This window comes from Ursus maritimus, unplaced genomic scaffold, assembly GCF_017311325.1.
Source record: "Ursus maritimus isolate PB19 unplaced genomic scaffold, ASM1731132v1 scaffold_16, whole genome shotgun sequence".
Lineage (NCBI taxonomy): Eukaryota > Metazoa > Chordata > Mammalia > Carnivora > Ursidae > Ursus > Ursus maritimus.
The window spans coordinates 9,474,226-9,490,885 of record NW_024424008.1 but is presented as its reverse complement, the minus strand read 5'-3'; the positions used below and the strand labels follow the sequence as shown (position 1 = coordinate 9,490,885).

At 52.8% G+C, this 16,660-nt stretch overlaps 1 protein-coding gene across 2 annotated transcripts in view; it reads right to left on the bottom strand.

Annotated features, from left to right (window-relative positions):
* POLD3 (DNA polymerase delta 3, accessory subunit) overlaps positions 1–16,660 on the bottom strand; it is a 105,587-nt gene that overhangs the window by 14,734 nt on the left and 74,193 nt on the right. The gene's annotated exons all lie outside the window — the stretch shown is intronic.

The following is a 16,660-nucleotide window of genomic DNA, read 5'->3' as shown; positions in this document are numbered from 1 at the left end:
CAAATGTTGAGAATTCGTTCTGATAGCTGAGTAATATTCCATTGTATATATGGACCACAACTTCTTAATCCAGTCATCTGTTGAAGGGTATCTCGGCTCCTTCCACGATTTAGCTATTGTGGACATTGCTGCTATGAACATTGGGGTGCATATGGCCCTTCTCTTCACTATGTCTGTATCTTTGGGGTAAACACCCAGTAGTGCAAAGCCTGGATCATAGGGTAGCTCAATTTTTAACTTTTTAAGGGACTTCCACACTATTTTCCAGAGTGGCTGTACCAACTTGCATTCCCACCAACAATGTAGGAGGGATCCCCTTTCTCCACATCCTCTCCAACAATTGTTGTTTCTTGCCTTGTCTATTTTTGCCATTTTAACTGGCGTAAGGTGGTATCTCAGTGTGGTTTTGATTTGAATTTCCCTGATGGCTAATGATTTTGAACATTTTTTCATGTGTCTGTTAGCAAACTTAAAATTTTCTGAGTTCTTTGCCAGAACATGGAAACACACAGAGAGCTAACCTTTGGCCCCTGACTTCCTGTTCTCAGTCCAACTCTCTTCTCATTTCAATTTTTGTCCTAGATTGTGAAAGGCCTCGTACATACATGAGTAGACACCCTAGTCTGCATACCTTTGGTGGTTGTAAAACATGTCCAGAATGGGGACACCTGAGTAGCTCAGTTGGTTAAGCGTCTGCCTTTGGCTCAGGTCATGATTCCAGGGTCCAGTTCAGGGATCGAGTCCCACATCAGGCTCCTTGCTCAGCGGGGAGCCTGCCTCTCCCTCTGCCTACCTCTTTTTCTCTGACAAATGAATAAACAAAATCTTTTTAAAAATGTCCAGAATGCTTTTATACTCCTCCCGTTGAAAAGTCTAGCCCATGTCCTCTCCCCTTAAATCTGGGTGGGCTGTGACCCATTTTAGCCAATAGAACGAAGCAAAATTAAGCTGTGTGATTTGCAAGGCCAGAGCACAAAGGGTGATACAGCTACTGCTCTGTTGAATAAGATAGTTGCCCTTGGCCTCTGGAACCAGTATGTAAGAAGGCTAAGTAACTCTGAGGTCACCAGGCTGTGAGGAAGCCCAAGCACCTGGACAGGCACACAGAGCTACTCCAGGGCACAGCTCCAGCTGAGCTCCCGGCCAGCCACCAGCGTCATCCGTCTGATCTATGCATAAACACCCCTCCCGATGACTGCGGCCCCCAGCCACTGAGTCTTCCCAGGGCAGGCCCAGACATGGTGGAGCAGAGACAGACCGTTCCCATCATGCCCTGCCTAAGTTCCTGACCCACACAATTCATGAGCATTAAAAAAAATAGCCGTCGTAAGCTGCTCAGTTTGGGGGTGATTTGTTACCTCGTGATAGTAGCTGAAACAATGTCCAAGCTGCATCCAAGCCCACCTCCCTCCTCCCCACTCCGTGGGCAAACTATCCCTTCTGGCTCAAAGGACAGACCTGGAGAAGAGGACTACGTGGTCCTGGACGCAGACTTGGGTTGCTGGGGCAGAGAATTCCAGGATCCTGGGTTCGCAGAGTGTGGGGAAGGAGGGTGGGGGCACACATCCTCTTGAACCTGTGGACTCCTTGTGCTATGGGTCGGGGTGCAGCTGAGAGAGGGTCAGAGAGGGGCGTGGGTCTGAGAGTGGTCCTACCCTCCACCATCACCCTCACCGCTATCACCACCTACTACTACCAGCTCAGGGGATGCAGCGGTCCTGGGTGTCCCACTGGGCCCTCGGAAAGATCCCTGTCTGGTGAGGGAGAAAGGGACATCCACAATGATGACTGAGTGACAAGTGCTCTGCCAGAAGAAAGCACAGGGGCCGGGAAGGACCATGATGGAGGACAGGAGTGTCAGAGAAAGCGTCCTGGAAGAGGGGGCACCCAAATGGGGGTTTTAAAGAAGTAGCCAGGAGATGTGGAGAAGTCATGTTCCAGTCCCAGGAAACAGCACGTTCGGAAGCCCAGAGACAAGTGGTGCACTTGGGGCAGGGCAAGCAGAGCAGGCAGCAGGAGAGCCGTGTTGGCCCAGTAGGCAGGGAGGTGGGGGGTGGGAAAGACAGTCTCTAGAGAGAAGCCAAGGGAGGTAGGCAGAGGCCGCTCTCCAAGGGCCCTTAAAACAGGGCTGATGCTCAGGGAGGATATGCCGACATGGCTGTCAATGTTGGTGCCTATTGTGATGGCCCAGGGCCTATTCCAAACCAGTATTTACACTGAGTATCACTACCGGCCCACACCCCACCCTTTTTTTTTTTTTGAGCCTGGAAGGATTTTCAGCAGGGCTATAACTCATTCGGATTTGTGTTTTACAAAGATCCATCAGGCTTCTGTGGGAGAAAGACCTAGGAGGAGCCAAGAATAGAAGCTAAGCGGTCCGTGAGTAAGCCATCCCAGCTACCAATGAGAGAGGTGGTAGCTGTCTGGACTAGGGTGTGGCAACATGGGGAGAGAAACAGATAGGGTTACTGTTCAGAGGGTCCAATCAACAGAAGCAAGGGTGAGCCAGACAGGGCCGCTGCCTTCAGTGAGTTCGGTGCAACAGAGAAAACACAGTGTGGACAGACACAGCAATTTAAATCAGCTCATTTCATCCTCACCATGAATCTCAGAGGCAGGGACCAATAGTCCCCTTTTGCAAATGAGGAAAAGTGATGACCCGTGGCAGACACTCTTGGGTGCCCACCCAGCGGTCATTCCTCTTGCTCATAAAACCCCATCTGGATGGAGGCTCAGCATCTGCGGTGAACCACTGACCGATCTAAGCCAGCCTTAGCAACCCAACTCTCCTCTCTTGGTGACTGGTCTAGGGCTGGGTACATGATCCGATTCTGACCACGTGTGGAAGGGGAGGCTTTTCCTCCTCAAAGGAGAGAGTCACATGAGGAGAAAGCCTTTATGCTGCTGCCCTCTTTTGCTTCCTACTTCAGATATTATCAGCTAAGGACAAGAGATATGGGGCTGCAGCAGCCATCTTGTGACCATGAGGCTGAGGGAATGAAAGCCAGCAGTGCTGAGGAAGGCTGTAAGGAGCTGAGTCCTCCATGACATCAGTGACTCACACTGAGCCAATCTGGGGACCACCTACGTTTCTTGTTAAGCAAACAACAGATGTCCTTATAGCTTATGCCACCGCAGCAGTGCTGCCAATGACCCTCTCATCCCTTTAACATTTTCATACACACCGGTTCCCACTGTGCTTTCCCTCCCAACATCCAGCACCTGCTTCCCCTCGTCAGAGGATAGCCTTCAGACTGCTGGAGCCCACTTCGACTATGAGCATGGAGAGCCAGAAGAGCCTGGGAATTTACACCGCTGCCCTACCCAAAGGGAGGCCCTTAACCAATGACAGATGGGTATGGAGGTGTCAGTCCTCCAGCTGCCTTGCACTCACTGACCTGGCCAGCTCTGAGGAGTGATCTGCATTGTCCCCGGAGCTCCTCTGCAAGATGGAACCAAAGTTCCTCTTCGTGGGACTTGGCTTGATACCACATTCCCCCACCAGTCCCACTTCTCTACTTCCCTACCACTGGTTTGTCTTGGAAACACTTCCTAATACATTATTTTCATGATTCCTTGCCTTAAGTTCTGCTTCTAAGAATCCCAACCCAAGACAGTCACTATTAGTCAGGTTTTCGGTACTTGCAGCCTACAGCATCCTACCAGACATAACCCAGCAAGGGGAAGGTCTCCTAGCAAGTTTGCTCAAATGTAGTTTTCCAGCTTGCAAATCCTATGGTTTTTATAAACACACTAATTAATAAGCTGGTGATTAAAATTTATTTTTGTAAAGTGCTGTATTGTAAATATAACAATGGAACTAATTACAACTGAGTCTCTCCTATGAGTCAGTATCAAGCTGTTAGCTTTACCTCAGTGACCTCATTTAATCTTTACTAGAACTCTATAAGGTGGATACTATTTGTATTTGTTTTCTATGCTGGGTAACAAACTATCACAAATTCAGTCACTTAAAACACATTTATTATCTCACAGTTTATATAGGTCAGAAGGCTGGGCGCAGCTTAGCTGGGTTCTCTGCTAGGGTCTCAACAGTCCATGATCCAGGTACCCATAGGGGTGTGGTCTCATCTGAGACTCAACTGGGGAAAAGACCCAGGGTTATCGGCAAAATTCATCTCCTTGTAGTTACAGGACTGAAGTCCCTGTTTTGTTGCTGGCTGCCAGCCAGGGGCCACTCTCAGTTCCTAGAGACTGACCAGCTGGTCTTACAACAGCAGCTTACTTCTTCCAAGTTAAGATCAGAGTCTCTGACTCTAGGGAGGGTCCAGTTCCTCTTTTAAGGGCTTTTACCTGATTAAATCAGGCCCGCCCAAGATCATCTCCCTTTTGAGTGACTCAAAATCAACTCATTTGGGACCTTAATTTTGCAAAATCCCTTCACCTTTGCCATATTCCAGTGGCCAGAAGCAAATCAGAGGTTCCACCCACAAGAGAGGGAATGATTACACAAGGTGTGAACATCACCGGGACCCTAGGGACTGTCTGCCACACTATTATTATCCAAATTGTACAGTTGGGGAAACTGAGATAAGAGTTTAGCAATCCTACCCAAAGTCATACTACCAATGAGTGGAAGTAGAATGTGGTTTCAAACCTGTGCACTCCAGTTCAGAGCCTGTACTCTTAACCACGACCTTGCACTGGCTAGCCTCTGCCCCAAGTACCTTCCCTTTCCTTACGTTCCTGAATCCCCTCAATAATCACCAGAAGGAAACAGAGGCTCAGAGAGGTTAAGAGATGCACCCAAAGTCACACAGCAGTGGAGTCGGGGTAACAAACCACGTTCATCAAACTCCCAAGCCCAAGACTTTCACCAGTGTAAAAGACAGCACCTTAACAGAGGAATAGAGTGCGAAGAAAGTTCATGGGAGATGAAGAACCCTCCACGGGGCCAGGAGTGGGACAGGAATGGAAGAGGTAGCTTTTCAAGAGGGTCATAAAGAAATGACAACATTTGGCTATTTGAAATCGAGGGAGGGGGTGGTAGGGAGGAGGTATATCTCCAAGGAGGGAACAGCTTGGGCAAAGTCAAGGAAGCAGGAAAGCACAGGTGTTTGGGATGAGGTGGGGATGGAGGGCGGCTTCACACCGAGATCTGGCCTGTGAGAAAGCAGGCTGGAGATGTGGCCGGGACCCAATTTGGAACTCCGGGATGAGAAGTCCCAGTCCTATTCTGAAGGCAATTGGAAACCACAGCAGGGTGTCCAGCAGCAGCCACACACCAAACTGCCTTTCCATGTTAATGGCAGAATGTGGGAGAGGGGACTGTTAGGTTTTCCTGCTTCTAATGGCCTTTTCCACTCAAGGACATCTTTTATTCTCCCAAAGCCCAAGGAGGGAGGGTGGATGAGTGAGGTTGTGCCCATTTTGTGAGCAAGGACAGTGAGATCCTGGAGTGCTCTCTGTGAGGGGCATGAGGCTAAGTGGAGGGCCCAAATGTCCCACTTCAGTTATGGTGCTGGGGAGACCCGAAGCAAGGATTGTATTTTTCCCACAGAATATGGCTCCTTCATCCTTTGCACATCCCACATTCATGCACCAGAACATAGGGCTTGTTCAAAATGTGGATTTTGAGGCTGCAAGCCCAAAGGTTCCGATTCAGCAGGTGTGGAGTGGGGCCAGGTTTTGGCTTTTTTTTTTTTTTTAAGATTTTATTTATTTATTTGACAGATAGAGACAGCCAGCGAGAGAGGGAACACAAGCAGGGGAAGTGGGAGAGGAAGAAGCAGGCTCCCAGCGGAGGAGCCTGATGTGGGGCTGGATCCCATAATGCCGGGATCACGCCCTGAGCCGAAGACAGACGCTTAACGACTGAGCCACCCAGGCGCCCCAGGTTTTGGCATTTTAAACAAGCAGCCCAGGCAGACCGGAAGGTCCGTCCGACTACCCTTTTCAGAAGCCCTGAAGGGCATAAGGGTCAAAAATTAGGACTGGGAGCGCTGTCCACGATGCAGCTTTCCCCCTCAAGGCCTTCTCCTCCTCCCCACGCCTCTGGTGGCTGGCTGCTTGGCCAAGTCAGGCCTCATCAACCCTCCCAGCAACATTTTAAGGGCTGGCTGCCGGAGCCGAGTGCCATCATTACGGGGGAAACTGAGGCTCGGGGCGCCGATGGACGTGCGCTGTAAAAGGCGTGATTCGAACTCGAGGCGGCGGCTCCGGGAGGGCTCCACTTCCCGCGGCTGCCAGCAGGGGTACGCCGAGCCTGGGGATCCGCAGGCAGGAGGCGGGGGTCGGGGCTGGGGCGCTGGAAGAACGGGGGCTTTGATTTCCATCTCCCGGCGCAGACCCAGACACTAATTAAAATCGCCTGGGCCGCGGGGGCGGCGGGGCGGGCACAAAGCCGGCTTTGACCGGGCGGCGGCGGCGCTGGCGGGCGCGGGGCCGCGCCGCACAGGGGCCGCTTGTGGGACGTGTTTGTTTTTGCTCGTAAAGCGCGGCAGCCGAGCGGTGCCCGGGCGGCGAGGGGGGCCGGAGCGGGGAGAGGGCCCCTGAGGCCACGGCCGGCCACCCCGCTCGCTCGGCTGCCCTTGCCCCCGGGGGCCACCCCCGCCCACCGGTTCCTTCTCGCTCTGGGCCTCAGTTTCCCCGTGTGTCACGTGGTCTGATGGTACCCTAGCAGCACTACTGAGAATTAATATTTATTGAGCGCTTACTGTGTTCCAAGCCCTGGGCTGAGTCTTTCCCCCGCTTCGCTTTATTTAGTCCTCCCGGCTTCATTAATATCCTCATTTTACAGATGAAGCCTGGAGAGGCTGAACGCCTTGCCCAAGGTCACACAGCTCTAAATGTGAAAGCCAAATGACCCAAGCCTGTGACTCCAGAAGTTATAGGAGGCTGTCTCCCAGCAGAGCAAGGCTAGGGCCAGCTGGGAACTCACAGGAAGGTAGGCTTCAGCAGCAAGAATTTTCCTGGTCGGTGCTTGCTCACTCCCCTATCAAAGTGTCCATGAGAATGAGCTCCCCAGCACGGGGGTATTCAAGCAGAGTCCTCACACAACCAGTGGCGGCTCTCTGAGGTCCCTTCCAGCCCTGGTCTTTAGGATCCTTGGCTATGCACAGTGGCACTGCCCCGCGGGGGGGACACCTTCCATCCTGGGCTATCTTGGGCATTGGGGGTGGGGGTGGGGGTGCAAGTCTAGGTGGATGGGTGGGGACCAGGAGAAGACGGAGCCTCCTCCTTGGAAGCCCCTGTGGTTGCAGGGATCCCCTGCCTCCACGGTCACAGAATCACTGAACTTCAGGCTTCCGCTCTGGGCCTGTACACTCCAGCTCCTGTGAAAAGAATCTGTTCCACCATATGGTCTCTCTTCCACCCACTTTTCACCTGACTGCTGCTCCCACTTTAGTCGTCAGCTCAGAGCAAGTTCTACTCTCTCAGCGCCCACCATTTGCACTTTGGAATACCCATCACAGTGGGAATAATGTGCTCAACGTCCTTGCATCCGGGTCAGATCAGATCACCTCTCAGGGGTGCAGCTAGATGGGCCTTGCTTACCTCTCCGCCACCTGCCAGTCGCCTCCCTTGATGGACCAGGCCAGGAAGATGTACTGGCATCACAGCTCAGCCTAGGTCAGAACAGGCTCAGTTAAGTCCTGTCTGGGGAACTTGGGGTGAGGGTGGGTGTCGTGAGAGAGATACAGAACCCTGGTGGGGGCTCAAGTTCACTGCGTAAGGTGGTGACAGACCAGGCAACTGACAGTGCCCATCCAGTGACATGGACACTGACAGAGATGTCCTGTGGCTGGGGGTCCTGTCACCCCTCTGAGACTGGACTCCAGCAACCTGAGCTCTAAGCCTCTGCACCTTCCTCCACCCCTACCCCATCCCTACCCACCATGTGCATGGGTCTGCACACAGATGGCTGCCCCCCACTAATCCCAGCCACCTGCGAGGAGGAGAGCGCGAGTGAGGGGGAGGCGAACAAGGAGGGAGGGTTTCTCTAAGACTCTCTGCCTCTCTAAGTCCTGGGAGCCAGAGCTTGGACAGAGACACTATTAACACAAAATTTGCAAACATGGCTTCTAAAAATAGCTCCGGCTGGCAAGGCCCACCTGGCACGGGCTGCACCTTTGCGGCTGCTGGCCTGCTCCCCTCGGAGTACTGCCTCAGTCTGTCAGCAAGCATGTCACTCTGCCCTCCCCCACCCGTTGTGAGGGCGGCCACAGGTCTGGGTCCAATCCTGGGGAGGAGACCCAGCAAGAAGATGAGGCCTGTCCCGATCTGAAGGGAGGGGGGTGTGAAGGCAGAGGTCTTCAGTGTGAAGACTGAAGACAGTCTTGCCTATAAGGTGGGTGGGGGAGACAGTGCTGCCCATAGGGAGATCCCCCAGTTGGGGAGGGGGGTGGTAGGGTACCTATGTACGAAAGGCCAAAGCAGCATTTAAACTCTTGCAAATGAAGATAGCCCAATCAGAGTAAAAAATACCAAGAAGAAGAAAGAAAACCCAAGGGGAGAAGGGCAGGGCCATGAGAGTGATCCCACGGTCACCATGAACCCAGATGGGGCGAGCACATGGTCATCCCCAGCAAGTCCTCAGGACCAGAGCACCAAGAAGCTACCTGAGACCTCCTCTCATCCGACCCTTCCATTGAACAAATGAGGAGGCTGAGGCCCAGCCTGGTGATGTGACTTGCCCTGGATTCCTCAGCAAGTCAGTGGCAAGACTGGGCTGAAACTTGGGTCTACTGACCTGATGCCCTTTTCAGAGGCCTGCCTCTCTGTTGGCTGATGGAATGACTGTCATTAATAATGAGTCTCAAAATGCTCCTTTCCCATTGTTGGGATATTTAGAAAAGATTTACTGAGCATCTACTGTGTGCCAGACACTGGATACACAATGGTAAACTAGACAGGTAGGCCCTGATTTCTCGTAAATTCTATTCTGGTCTAATGACAAGAACTGCTCAGGTATGCACAGAACTCTTCTGCATTCACGGTGCTTTCATGTAAACTCACAGAACAGAATACATATTGTGTTCTCCAGGCTGTAGTTGGGGAAACTGAGGCTCAGGCAGTTAACTTGCCTGAAGTCACCCAGTAGACTTGGGACTGGAGCTTCCTTATGTTGCCTCAGGAGGCCTTGGGGTTCCTTCTAAATCAGTGGGGATGGCTTGAAGTCACTCACTCCTGGAACCCTCCTGTTCTGGATGCCCCCATGGATGAAAGCTAAGAGGGCACTGGGAGGCCCCATGACCAGAAACACCAGATTACCCTGTAGTGTTTCGCTTTTGACTGGACTCAGTGGCATCCCCTGGACCCATGACATAGGTAGATTCTGGCCCTCGGTGAGGGTATGGGAAGCCTGGCTGCACCCTACTGGGGAGCCTCTACCCTGCTCCCTAGCCGTCCCCACAGATCCATCCAACCACATACAAATGCTCATTCCTGGAATGGGAAAGTAAAGCCAGAGCTGTCATCTTCCCGGCCTTCACACAGGCCCCATTCAGGTTTCATAGCAGGGAGGGGTCATGGTGGTCAGCAGATGTGAAGACATGTGACCTCCTTAGAAGGAGTCCTGGCTGTGCTGGGTTCCTCACGACAGCCCCTGGGCATTGCCTCCCCCCGCTCCTTGGTCTCTAGATCCCCAGACTCACCCTGGGTATGGACCTGCGTACCATTTCTTCCTCTTTTGATGCCACGGTGGATTCTACTCTGTAATGGGCTCATTCCAGGTGAGTTTATCTGGGGCCTGCACATTCACTCCAACCATTTCCCCCACACCCACAGGGGTGCCTCACCACATCTACGTCTTTCCATCTGCTTCCCAGAACTTTCCATGATGCAATGCTTGCCTTGAGTCCCCATTTATCACACACCTTGTGGGCTGACAGGGCTCTGACCGTGGGCCCGGGGAATAACTGGCTGTTCGGCTCTGCCTGCAGACTCTCAGATCCATCTGCAATAGAGACGCACCCCCTGCCTCAGACAGCCTGCTACCCGCACAGTGCCTCCTGATGAAAATGGCCGCTTTGGACACATCAATTGCCAGCTTTGACTTATATGCCCCTTCCACCCTAGCCACACTTAAGGCAAAGGCACCCATCTCTAGGTTAGATCTAAGGGACACTAGTGCTGTAAAAGGTGGCCTGGCTCAGGAATACTGCCCCCAAGGGGGACTCCAGGGTTAGAGGCCAACCCAATCTAAAGGCATTAAGGATATTCGTAGCCCTGCCCTCCCTGTCCAACATTTTCTGCTGGTGAAACAACTATGCTACCCCACCCCCTTTCAAAGAAGAATGCTGGGCAAGTGTTTGCATTGGGGAGGCCACTGATGAGAACAGAAGTAGGCAGAGCACCAGCTCATAGCTTCCCTGGAGCCCCAGGGTGGCCTCTGGGAAGAGTCTGTCTAGTGAGGTGATCAGCTTACCGGTGGTGACTAGCTCAGTCTGTCTGAATGCTCCCTCCAGGGTCTGGCTTGGGACCCGTCATGGCAATGAGCGGATGGAAGTGGAGGAGGGGGGCGTGTGGAGCTGCCTTGGTGTCTGAGCCCTTCCCAGTTCCAGGCCGTGCCTCTCCCCTCCGACCCACCCCCACCCCCCCAGAGAAGGAACCAGAAGATGGCCTGAGAGAGCCTGTGGTCCTTGCAACCCAAATGCTTGTCTAGGTAATAGATTCTGTTTCTCAGGGGGCTTATATGGGAGGCCCAGAGGGTGGGCAGAAAAGAGTACAGACGAGTGGAAGGCTGAGTCATGGGACTAGGAGAGCCTAAGCTGGGAGCTGGGGATGCACGCGGAGAGGGCTCTGGAAGGGCTGCCAGGCCAGGAGAACTGCAGTTTAGACCCTGATATCGAAAAGGCTGTGCCGCCTGAGAAAACCTCTTGCCATCCCCCATCTCCCCACAGCACCTCAGTGGATCTCTACTCCTTGCAACCTGAGCAGCCCAAACTTACCAGCGGACTCCTGCAAGAACCCTGGGGCTGGGAGGGAGAAGCCCCGACCATGCCATCAACTGCCAGGTGACCTGGATACGTCACTCAGCCTCCCCCAAACTCAATTTTCCCATCTGGAAATTGGGGAGACCAATCCCAGTTTCTCTAAATCCTCCCACAAGACACGAGGTTGGCAGGGGGCAGGAGTTGTGCGAATAAAATGAGATCACAAATTGGAAACCACACGGAGACTCAGCATCCAATTACACGTGATTCATCATTTATGACCTCACCCGCGTGAAAACACCAAATGGCAAATCCTCGCCTTCTTCCCTCACTCAGGTTAGCAGATTATTCAGTCATTTGGTCAATGGATACAGAAAATGCCCCACTTGGGTGCCTGGCACCGTTTGGGTCTTGGGAGAGGCACACACACACACACACACACACACACACAGACCCCAACGTAGCCCTCCGAGGGCTCACAGCCTGTCTGGAAGGTGAAGTTCACACAAAAACCTAATCAATGCCATTTTTGGGAGCACTCCTGCCGGACTGGGCAGTGCGCTCTGTACACGATGTCTCACTGAACAGATCACCCCATCAGGTGGGTGCTATTATCTTCTGTCCACAAAGAGGAACCTGAGATTCAGGGCAGCTGTGGGGGAGGCTGGTCCAACTCCGCATCGTTAGTGGAGGTGAGGCATCAGCACTGTGGTCCTTGCATTCCCCCGGCTGCCCGTGGATGCTGTTGAGAGGTGTCTGCGCGCAGCAGGAGGTGAGGCCCATTGTCACGCCCCGAAGCCTGCTCGGGCCTGGCCCGGTGCTGGGTACTGGCATCCGCAACAGAATCGTGAGCTTTTACTGACAAACACGTGGTCTGGCCAGAGCTGCATTTCAACCCCACATCTGCTGGTGCTCCCTCCCAGCGTACCCACCCCTACCCTGGCACGTGTGACCCCCACTAGTAAGCACTGCAGCTCCTGGGGGTACGTGCCGCTAGCTCCTCAGAGAGACTGGGAGGTCTACGTTTGACAGGTTACAGAGAACGAATCCCCCTTACTTTTGACCCTCCATGAGGTCAAGCCCCAGGTCTAAGAAATCGGGTGCAGCTCAGGGTCTTAGCAACAGTGGGCCAGTGTGAGCCCAGGATGTCTGCAGGAGTCACACAGCTGCCATTGACGTGGTTAAATGTGTGTGCCAAACGCTGGGCTGGGTCCCTGCCCCGCATTGTCCGATTTAATCTGCACATGAAATGTTACTGCGACCCAATTTTACAGATGAGGATGTGGAGGCGTAGAGAAGTTTAGTGACTTGCCCAAGATCACACAACTAGTAAATGATGGAGCCGGGCCTCGACCTTGTCCCCCGACTCTGTATGTCCTACAGCAGCCTTTTGGGTAAAGATCAAATCTTCCCTCTGGCATTTAAAACTTTTAGCAGGATGACCTCAAAACCACCAAGAAGGGTCTCCCTCGACCCTGTACCATGCAGGCCTGCTCCTTCCCCTCAACACCTGTTCATACCCATCACCACCTGGAGCCCTCTCATTTCCAAGGAACTCTAGCCCATAAAGGATGGGGGGAGGGAGACTGAGGAGAGTTAGGAGGGGAGGGAAGGGAGCAAGCGGTCTCAGAAAACAAGGGAGGTGGGACACATGGACACAGGAAGAGAGGCCAGCCATCTCCTCAGGACCTGTGGGTTTCTTTCTCCCCTTCTGCATGCTGCTTGGGCAGACAAACACTCAGTGCAGTCAGCTGACCGAGTGCCACACACTGTGAATGTTACCCTGGGCAAAGAGCAGTCCCTCGGAGCCCCGCCCCACCCCACCCCTCCCTAGAAGGAGTGGGCTCCGGAGGCCTCGCCAGCTCCCATGCTCTGCCCCTGATTGGCAGCTGGCGGGCCGTCACCCACCCTGCTCATGCTCCTGCCACGGGTGTTCCCTCGCCCGGGACAGGACTGTGGCACTAACCAACATGCCCATCACCCACACAACACGCGGGTTCTCTGGAAGCAGGGAAGGGTCCAGCCTAGTGGGTGCTACGCCGCGGGAAGCGTCTCAAGAGCAGTGGAATAAGAGGCGGGACCCCTGGTTCTGGTTCCACTCTGTCGTCCACTCTGCCTAGTGATGTCAGGCAGACCAGTTCTCTTCTCTCAGCCTGTCTCCTCAGCTGCGAAATGGGGGTACGGGGGCTAGTCTCTAAGTGCCCTTCCCGTCCTGACAATGAAGGAGTTAACGGCCCCAGAGGAATTCCAGGCATGGACAGGGGACGCTGGGGCAGCAGGGCCGTGGGCACTGGCTGTTCTCTCCACCTGCTGGGACTGGCTGAGCAACACGGAGAGGAGGGCCAGGGGCCTGATGAGTAGAGGTGCCCGACAGAGGAGATGGGGACGACAAGGGAAGAGACTGACGGGAGAAGGCTGAGTGGGAGCAAAGGGAGAGGTGGAGGCCGAGACGGAGCGTGGAGAACACTCGGGTCAGACAGGTGGGGAAGGGGGGGGAGAGAGGCCGAATTGGGGCCCCAGCTGCACACCCGGGGCAGGAAGCACCAAGGGTAGAGTACGGGTGGAAGCCAGTGCAAAGCTGCTTGCTATTTTTCATAAGAAAAAAATGGGGAACCACCAACTGTGGGAGTGTTAGGGACACCCTGATGTCTCTCCTGAACTCTTCTGGTACAAAACTGTAAAATCACACTGACATCAACTAAGTAAAAGCGATATGCAGAAAGGAAAGCCTGGAAGGACCTCTTGTCAGGGAGGGAGGGAACACAATGGGAAGAACATCAATTATATATGTAACCGCATATTCTTAAGCCGGAGAGCAGATACACAGGTGTTGATAATAATATTCCTATACTGTTTCATATGTTGACATATTTTATTTAAAAAAAAAATCCCTATAGGGGAACTTGCCAAAATCTCAACAGTGGTTCTTTGGGAGAATGGGATTGTTGCAATTGTTATTATCTTCTTTTCACTTCTGGTATTTCCCAAATGTCCTACATGGAGCAGATATGGAAAAAATAACTAAATCCCTTAAGATAAACTCTTCCTGCTATGACCATAGTTTCAGTCTTCAGTGGAAACTAAACACAACTGTTTGAGCCACCTCATCCTCAAACCCTTTCTCTCATCAGTTCACAGCCTCCATAAGCCAGCAGCCCTTCCACATTCTTCCTCCCCACCCTGCAGCCAATGCCTCTCCAAGGCAAGGCTTCCAGCCCTCTTAGTTCCTCGGGTCCAGTAATGCTCTAGGTAGAGAGGAAAGATTATTAGGTTTATAATAAGAAATGGGCTTGAGACATTACTGGTTTGGGCACTTGACCACTCTAAATCTTAGTTTTCCTATTTGTGAAAGGACCCACGATTTTTGTGAGGACCCAGTGAGATAATACATATAAAGCATTAAGCATTAACTAAGAGTACCCGGAACATAGGAAGTATTTAATAAATTCATTTTCATCATCGATGACTGCCTACCATTTCCTCTAGGAAGCCTTCTTGACTTGACGAAAGAAACATTTCAATTCGAATAGGGCACCAAGCTGGCCTTTTCCTCCTGGCAAAAAATCTGGATCCCAGTCTCAACTCTGTCAGTAGCTATGTGACATTGGGCAAGTTCCTCCCCTTCCTGATGCCTTAGTTTCCTCATCTGCAAAACGGTAGGCTTAGACTTCCTGTTCCAATAGTCGATGACCAGGGCGACCATATAAACCAGAATGTTTCTGAGAGCGAAAAGGGCACTATGAATAATCATTTCAGGATGACAGCTTTAAGGCAGAACAATCCCTGGCACACTGGGAAGTCTGGTCACTCCACCCTTAACAGATCCACTATCTCCTTGCCCACCAGTATGGTACGCAAAATAATGCTCCCCCTCCCAAAGATGGCCGCTTCCCAAGCTCCGGGAACCTGAGGATATGTTAGACCACAGGGCAAAAGGAATTAAGGTTGTAGATCAACTGACCTTGAGATGGGTCATCTGGACGATCTGGGTGAGCCCAATGTAATCACCAGGATTCTAATAAATTAAAGAGGGAAATAAAAGAGGGAGTGCCAGAGCGGCACAATGTAAGAAAGGCTCGACCAGCCATTGCTAGCTTTGAAGATGGAGCCAAGGAACGCGGGCAGCCTCGAAGTACTACAAAAGTAAGAAAATGGACTTTTCCCTAGAGCCTCCAGAAAGGGATGCAGACCTGCTGATGCCTTGATTTTAGCCCAGTGAGACCCATTTTGAACTTCTGACATCCAGAACTGTGAGACAGTAAATGCGTTGTTCTCAGCCGCTAAGTTTGTGGTGATTTGCAACAGGAAACTGATACACCTCATATGGCTCAGGGGGTCCCTTTGGCTGCCTGTCCTTGGAGCATAAGAGAACTACTCTAAGCACCAGGAGAGCTGGATTCTAGTCCCTGCTCTGTTATTAACTCAGCCTGCACCCTTGAACAGGCCAGGTAACTCCTCTTGGGCCTCAGTTTTCTCCGTAAAGTGGGGGATCACAACCCCTGCGTCATCTATCTTTGTGGTGGAGGGGAGAGGGGGGAGGGTGTTCCACATTCAGTGACTTCTTCGATGCTCAGCTCTGTGCTGTGGGCTGCAGTACTAAGATGAACCAGACCTAGTCCCAACCCCATCCCTGCTCCTGAGATGGGTAAAGAGACAGATGTGTAAGCAGGTAACTGAAGTGTAAAGTGATGAACATTAAGAGCACTGTGATAAAGAGAGATTATCATGAGTGTACACTGAGAAATATACAGGCCTACCTGCCAGGAGTGGGGGTGGGAGGACGGTCAGGGCAGGCTTCCTAGAAAAGGGGATGCCGGAGCTGGGTCTTAAAGAATGAGGAGGAGAAGCCAGGCAAAGCAGACAAAAGATAGGGGAAAAAGAAGGAAGAACAATCTGGACAGAGAAAACAGCAGAGAAGGAAGCCCGCAGAGATGTGAATCAGCACGACACAGGGGACAGGTACAGGCAGCTTGGTGGCGTTGGCCTGGAAAGCCTGAGCGTAAATGGGATGCTATGAGGGAGGATTAAGTGGAATGACGGGTGAAGGCACGACGTGAGCACAAGCTTGCATTATCAGTCTGTGTGGCCCCCAGGCCGGTGCTGGCTCAGGAGACGATCTGTAACGTACAATTCCTCTTGACCTGGCTTGAGTGATCTCTCTGGTTGTCTCATCCTCCCATTCGCCCCAGACATGGGCCAAAGGCCTGGCAGCTGCCCCAGCCTACTTGGAGGGGGGGGGCGTGCAAAATTACAGCCACTGAAAGAGGCCGGCTTGACCTCAGGAGCTGGGTTTCATCATTCTGAAATCATGCTCCGGGCCTTAGTCAGAGGCAAAGAGGTGGGGAGGAGAGGGTGGGAAAGCAGAGCGGGTGGCAGCAGGTTTGGGCGAGGTGCCGGGGCTGCAGGAGAAAGCAGCTGGAACAGCAGGGGGTGAGACTCCAGCTTGGATTGTATCCGCCATGCTGTGTGACCTCAGGCCAGATCCTTGCCCATGCTGCGTCCTCTGGGCAGGATGGGTCCTTGGTGCTGCTCCCAAGGCCTGTCCCCGTTGGAGCCTCCCTGTGGAGGCAAGAAGCTGGGGGCTCTGCTGGTCATCCCTGGGGATGTGGCTCTTTGTGGATGAGGAGGAGCCTGTGCCAGGCCTGTCGGGGTTCGGGGCAGGGCTCCGGCAGTCAGCTGCTCAAGAGCACCCGCATTTCCAGTCATGTCTTTGTGAAACACAGAGCGCTAACGGGCTTCCATCAGGGCCAACCCTGTAGAGA